This window comes from Lonchura striata, chromosome 18 (genome assembly GCF_046129695.1).
Source record: "Lonchura striata isolate bLonStr1 chromosome 18, bLonStr1.mat, whole genome shotgun sequence".
In the NCBI taxonomy this organism is placed as follows: Eukaryota; Metazoa; Chordata; class Aves; order Passeriformes; family Estrildidae; genus Lonchura; species Lonchura striata.
This window is the reverse complement of record NC_134620.1, coordinates 2822758-2828757: the sequence shown is the minus strand read 5'-3', so window position 1 is coordinate 2828757 and position 6000 is coordinate 2822758. Positions and strand designations below refer to the sequence as shown.

At 52.1% G+C, this 6000-nt stretch overlaps 1 protein-coding gene across 3 annotated transcripts in view; it reads left to right on the top strand.

The window, feature by feature from the left end:
* Window positions 1–2588: 2588 nt before the first annotated feature.
* MTMR3 (myotubularin related protein 3) overlaps window positions 2589–6000 on the top strand; it is a 74257-nt gene continuing 70845 nt past the window's right edge. For all 3 annotated transcript variants that reach the window (XM_021537314.2, XM_021537312.2, XM_021537309.2), the window contains exon 1: window positions 2589–2702. The gene's annotated coding sequence lies outside the window, so the exon portion shown is untranslated. The remainder of the gene's footprint in view (window positions 2703–6000) is intronic.

The following is a 6000-nucleotide window of genomic DNA, read 5'->3' as shown; positions in this document are numbered from 1 at the left end:
TCTGTGCACTGTGTGTGACCAGATTGGTAAAGATAAAATGTACAAATATAACAAGCAGCTGGAAGTGTCAGCTTTTCCTTTCACAGGGATGGCACTGCAGGATTTCCCCCTCCTTAAGGACCAGAAGGAGCACCCAGCAGGTGCTGCTGTACAGGAGCCCCAGGTCTCCAGGATCCAGCTTCCCAAAGTAGGTCACATTTGATCTCCCTCCAGGCACACTGCAAAAGGCAACATTTAACAGGGACTTCTCAAAATTCATATTTTGCTTGCTGATGCTGTCAACACATCCTTTTCAGCTACAGCTCTACTGGTTCTACATATTTTCATTCCTTTTGGGTGTAAACAGGCCAGGAATCCTGTTTTTCCCTTCAGTTACCTGTATTTCTTCCAAAGTTTCTTCTGAAAGTACATATTGGCATTGAGATCACATTTGCATTCAGATGATGGCTTGTTGTTGGAAAAAATCCCTTCAGAGGGGCTGATTAACTTCCTTTCAAATGTTTGCTGTCCCTGACCAAGGGAGCCAAACCAGAACACAGCTCACTGCGTGGCTCATATCTGAGTGTGAAGGCACAGGCTTCTGTATTTTGCATTGTTCCCTCTGAACACTTATGCTGCTTCCAGCTTAGACACAACCTAATGACAGACTGAAGTCCATCTGTTACAATGACTAGCCTTGGACTCAGAGGGAGAGTCCTGTGGATAATTTAGGAGTGCATTTTATAGCTACTTGCAAGCATTTCATTTCAGATCAAGGCGAACATGTGGAGCAGGTGGAAATCTCCCGCAAAAGTACAACCTGACCTACATATGGTATTGTAAATTAAAGATATGTATAAAAATAAAACATTAACGATCCATCACAGTTGCAACAAAACCCAGATATAAATCTTGCTGCTGGTAAGGAGCTCCATTGCACAAGGCTTAGCTAGAGCTTCATTTTGGAACCAGCAACATTCCTGCCACCTCCAACACTGCTGCCACTCTCCAGCTTTCCTGTGTTTTCTGTAGCTTAACGCTCACAGGCCTTTTGCTTTATCACTTGTCTCTCAGTTTCCATGTGGTTTTGGCAGTCCTGCCTCGTGCTGGCTCCCAGCTCCCCATTACCTCATGCTTTAGGAGCTGTGGGCTGCGCAGGGTGGCTTGGACAGAGCATGGCCTGGTGGCATGGGGCCACACATGTTCCTACAGCTGAGCTGAATGTCACCAAAGCAACGCAGGAAACGTTGTCCAGAAGACCTTGCAAACCAGAACGGCTTCTGTAGATCACAGAATATTCTGAGTTCAAAGGGACCCATGAGCATCATCAAGTCCAAACCTTAAATGAACAGCCCTTACAAGGATTGAACCCACAGCCTTTGTGTTAGTGGCACTGCCCTGACCAACAGGGCTAATCCCAGGTTATAGTGGAACAGGGTGTTTCTCCAAGGATGTTTGAGGATCCTTAGGAGGATGGATGGCAGGGGATGCTGTGAGGTGTGGGAACACACACCCAGCCCCCCTCAGCACACGCTTCCATTGTTACCTGACTCACAGATTGGCCGAGGTGGCTGCCAAACCTCTGCTGAGACCCGGCCTGTTCCACAGCCTGGCTCAGCCAGTGCCAGGCTTATGGACCTCACAGTGGAAAAATGGGCAAGTTGGCTTTACAGAGTCACAGAACCACAGAATAGCTGGGACTGGGAGGCACCTCTGGAGATCACCCACTCCAACCCCCTGGAGATGGTTGCCTTGAGCAGGTGACACAGGAGTATGTCCAGGGTTTGGATTATTCCAGAGAGGGAGTCTCCATGTCCTCCCTGGGCAGCTGCTCTAATGCTCTACTCAATGGATAGCTCTTCCTCATGCTGAGGTAGAATTTCTTGTGTTTTAGTTTGTGACCATTGCTCCTTGCTCTGTCTCTGAGCACCACTGAAAAGTCTGGTAGTGTCCTCTGACACTCTGTGGAGATATGTGCATGGATTGGTCAGATCTCCTCTAAATTTTCCCTTCTCCAGACTAGCCAGGCCTGGCTCGGGCAGCGTCTCCTCCTCAGGGAGATGCTCAGCCCCTTACTCATGCATCCCTGCGGGCCCTGCCGTCCATCCTCTGAGGGGCCGGGGGATGGCAGCCGCCTCCTGAGGGCACGGCGAGGGCTCAGGCCAGCGGGGCCGCGATGTTACCGATTAGAAAAAACTTGTCACCGTCCAGGCGGTCAGACCTCGGACCTCGGAAGGGGAGGTGGTGGAGTCACCCTCTCTCGGGGCCTTCAAGAGGCGCCTGCATCTGCCCCTGGGTGATGTGGTGGGGTGGTTCGGGGGTTACGGTGGCGGTGCTGGGCTGACGGTTGGAAGAGGCGATCTTAAACCAGTAGATGCTCTTAAGCCAGCAGATGCTTTTAAACCAGCAGATGCTCTTCCAGCCTCGATGACGCCGCGATTCCGTGATTCCCCGGCTCCGTGACCCCACGGTCCCTCAGCGAGGGCCGGGGCCGGGGCCGGGGCCGGGGCCGCCCCCCTCCCTCCCCTCCCCTGAGGGCGGAGGGCGGGAGCGGCGCGCGCCCGGCCCCGCCCCGCGGGGGGAGGAGGGAGGAGGCCGCGCGGCCGCCATGTTGTTGTGTCCGTGAGGCGGCGACGGCGGCCCCGAGCCCGCAGCGACCCCGGCCCCGGCAGGACGCCGCGCCCCGGCACGGGCGGGGGCTCCGCGCCATGCCCTGCCCAGCGGTAAGGACCCGCCGGGGTGCTCCTGGTCCTGCAGCGGGGAGGGCCGGCTCGCCGCGCCGGGGCCTGGCGGAGCGCGGCCGCGCTGTCACTGAGGGCCGCACACGCCCCCTCGGCTGCGGGCGAGGGGCGGCGGCGGGGCCGGCACGGCGCCCTCGGCCCCGCTCCGCTCCGCTCGGCACGGGCGGCAGGAGGAGGAGCCGGTGGCCTCTCGAAGCCGGGCTGGCGGCGATGCCGGGCCCGGGCCCTGGCCCTGCGCTGCCGGGCTCGGGCGGCCGGGGCAGGGTGAGCTCCCGGCGGCACCGGGGCTGCCACTGCCCGTGGCCTGCGGGCCTCGCCCGACGCTGCCGCCCCGCTGCCCGGCCCGTTGGGGTGGCCGGTCCCCGCCGAGCCCGGCCGGGGATCGTCCCGTGCCGCTGGCTGCCGCCGGCCCCTGCTCGGCTGCTCCGGCCGCTGGGGCTGTGGTGTCAGCAGTGTTCAGCTGCCCTTGTGCGTGCGGCCGAAATTCCCGTTCCTTTTATGAGTGGGACTTGTTAAGGCTTTTTGTTTATATGGTTTTGGGGCTTTAATTACGGCTCTTCCCCGTCTTCCTTTTTAATAGTCCTGTTGTTTTGCTGGGATATGAGCAGATGTTGCCCTTCCCTGGTAAGTGCTTTGCACCCCAAACATGGAGTTTAAGTTTGTGCATTGAAGTTGTTCCTGCTCTTGCTCTTTTAGAGAATGTTTTTTGAGCAGCAGATGAGACCTGGTGTTTCTTCACAACTTTATACAGGAAACTGATTTCTTTCCTTTCTGTGCACACTTCCCTTACTGTGGGAAGGCTGGGTGTGAGCTTGTAACTCTTGCAGACTTCAGGTCTTATAGGCACTTTTCTGTGTGCTTCACCTGTTTGTTTTCTTGTGTGATGTAGCCATGTGCAATAAGACTTTCTTTTAGAAGAAAAGAACTTGGCAGTGAATCATGTCAGGTAGTGCTGAGTGGAAGCACAGCTTGGCTTTCTGGTGAATATAAAAGCATATTTCTATTATTTATATTATAAAGGTGAGTCTACTGGGAAGGGGTGGCAGCGTGACGGAAGGAGCTATGACAGGTTTGTTGTAGTACTTGTCATGCTCTGAGCTTCAGATAAAGAACTGAGATGCCTTTTGTCTGCTGCTGAAGCATGTGATATTTGGAAATGAACTTTTTTTGGTGGAGATGAAGGAGGTTTTATGAAGGAGTGCTTGTAAACTGGAGGGGAGGAGGCTGATATCTGATACCTGCTTTGCTTCAGCTGTTACTGATTACAGTGGGCTTGGGAGATAGAAGTGGTGCTTTCTTTCCTAGCACAGGAAATACTGGGCTGTAAGTGTTGAAACTGTGCAGATAAGTGAAGGTGGGGCATGAGGTTCTAAAGTGCTTCAGTGACAAGTAGCTCTATGCCTGCTTTGGAGCTTGGGGAAGGGCAAAGGTGCACCAACAGTGATATTTCTCTGGGTGTTTGCACTGAAAAGTGCTCTTGTCCCCCTTCAGGTTATAGGAATGATAAACAGAGAGCCAAGCTGAATTCACTCACTGGCAGTGCTATAGATGCCTGTCTGGGGCGCTGTTAGCATCTATTGCATGAACTGTCTGCACTAGCAATTACTAAAATATCACTGTTAACCTGCTCAAGGAACAAGCCATGTAACCCACAAATGATACCACAAAAGTGGAATAGGTCAGCTTGATAAGCTCTCATTTAATTTTATTTATTTACTTTGCATAAAAATGGCCATCTGCAGCTGGATGAGACAGAAATGGAGCCTGCCCAGGCTTCTGAAATAGAGGATACAATATTTTATCTCAGATCTCATTCCACCTACATGCAAGCCAGGATGATGGAGAGAAGTATGTTGTCAGCTTGCAGGAGTAGGAGGAACATGGCTGTGCAGTGCTTTGCTGGCAAGTAACCTGGAAAAAAGGAGTAACTTAGGAGAAGGGATCTTTGGGTTGGAGTAACAGGCAGGAGCCTGGCAAGTCTGAGAAGAATTGTCTCTGTGGAGGAACTGGCTTGGCATCCAGCATGGACTTTGAGATGGTTTCACCTGCACAGCTCAAAGGGCTGTGAAGGTTGTTCCTGCTCTGGTGGCTTCCTATGAGGAATGGTAACTGGATACAACAGGATTGGACTCTTCCAGTTGGTACGGATGGTGTCTTCAGAGCACGGGACTCCAAACAGCCAAACTAGCGCTCATCAAATCCTGTGAACCAGAATGAAACATCCAGATACTCAAACATGCGTGTGTTTCATAGTAGCTTACTCTAGCTGAATCAAAGTAATGGCATGTTTCTCTCAAAATAACCAGTTAGATACTGAATTGCCCCAGAAATAACAGGCAACTGTTCTGCATTTGTCTCCAGCCTGAGTAGCTGGTGGTGTAAAGATCTGCCTGTGAGATCCCACGTGGATTTTAAACTTTGAGAAACAAGCTTCATGTCTTGTAACTTCAGCCCTCTTCTAGATATTGGTGCAGTAACTTCCCAGTGCTGTCAGGAAAACTTTAGGGATATGCTTGGGGCTCAATTTGTACTGTAATTCTTGTGAAAAACTTGATTCTTAAAAGGCAAGTATTTCTTTCTTTGTGATGCTTCAGAATTTCAGGGTAGCCAAGTGGTTTGCATGAAAGACCTCAAAGTGAAGTTAGTGACAAAGTGAAGACCTCAAAGTGGAGGAATTGTCAATTGAGGCAATTTGAAATACTGACATTTTACTGGGACTGTTTACTATGCTCAGCAAAGAGCCGGAGCCCTCAGCTCCTGCTGCTTTCCAGCTTCTACCTTGGATGCCTTAGCCCTGAACGGGTGCAGGATTGCTGTGTGCATTGGCTTGCAAACGTGTCAGCTGCTTGTGGGATGGGCAGAGGTCACAAACCACAGCCTCCTTTGGTGTCAGCTGGCCTTATTTGGAGGCCAGCTTTAGCAAAACAGCCCCAACTTTGTCCCTTTGCTTTGAGCAATTGAGAAGCACTGACAGAATGGACTTGATAACACAGAGGGGTAAACTGGAGCATGAGTAGCCCTGACCTGTTTTTCCCTTCACCTGCTTAATAATTTCTGGTAGTGGTGTCAGGGAGGTGACCCCCAGCTGGTTGTAAGCTTTCCAGGGGCAATGTGTCATCCCTTAAGGAAGGCCTCGAGTCCATCCCTGCTGCTCAGAGCTACAGGAAGGAACCAGCCTGTAGCAGCAGGGAAGAAATGCAGCGTGATCTTGTTGCAAGCAGTGGTATCTCTGACGTTCAGTCTGTTACGAGGTGTCAGGTTGTGCTGCTCTGAGCCACAG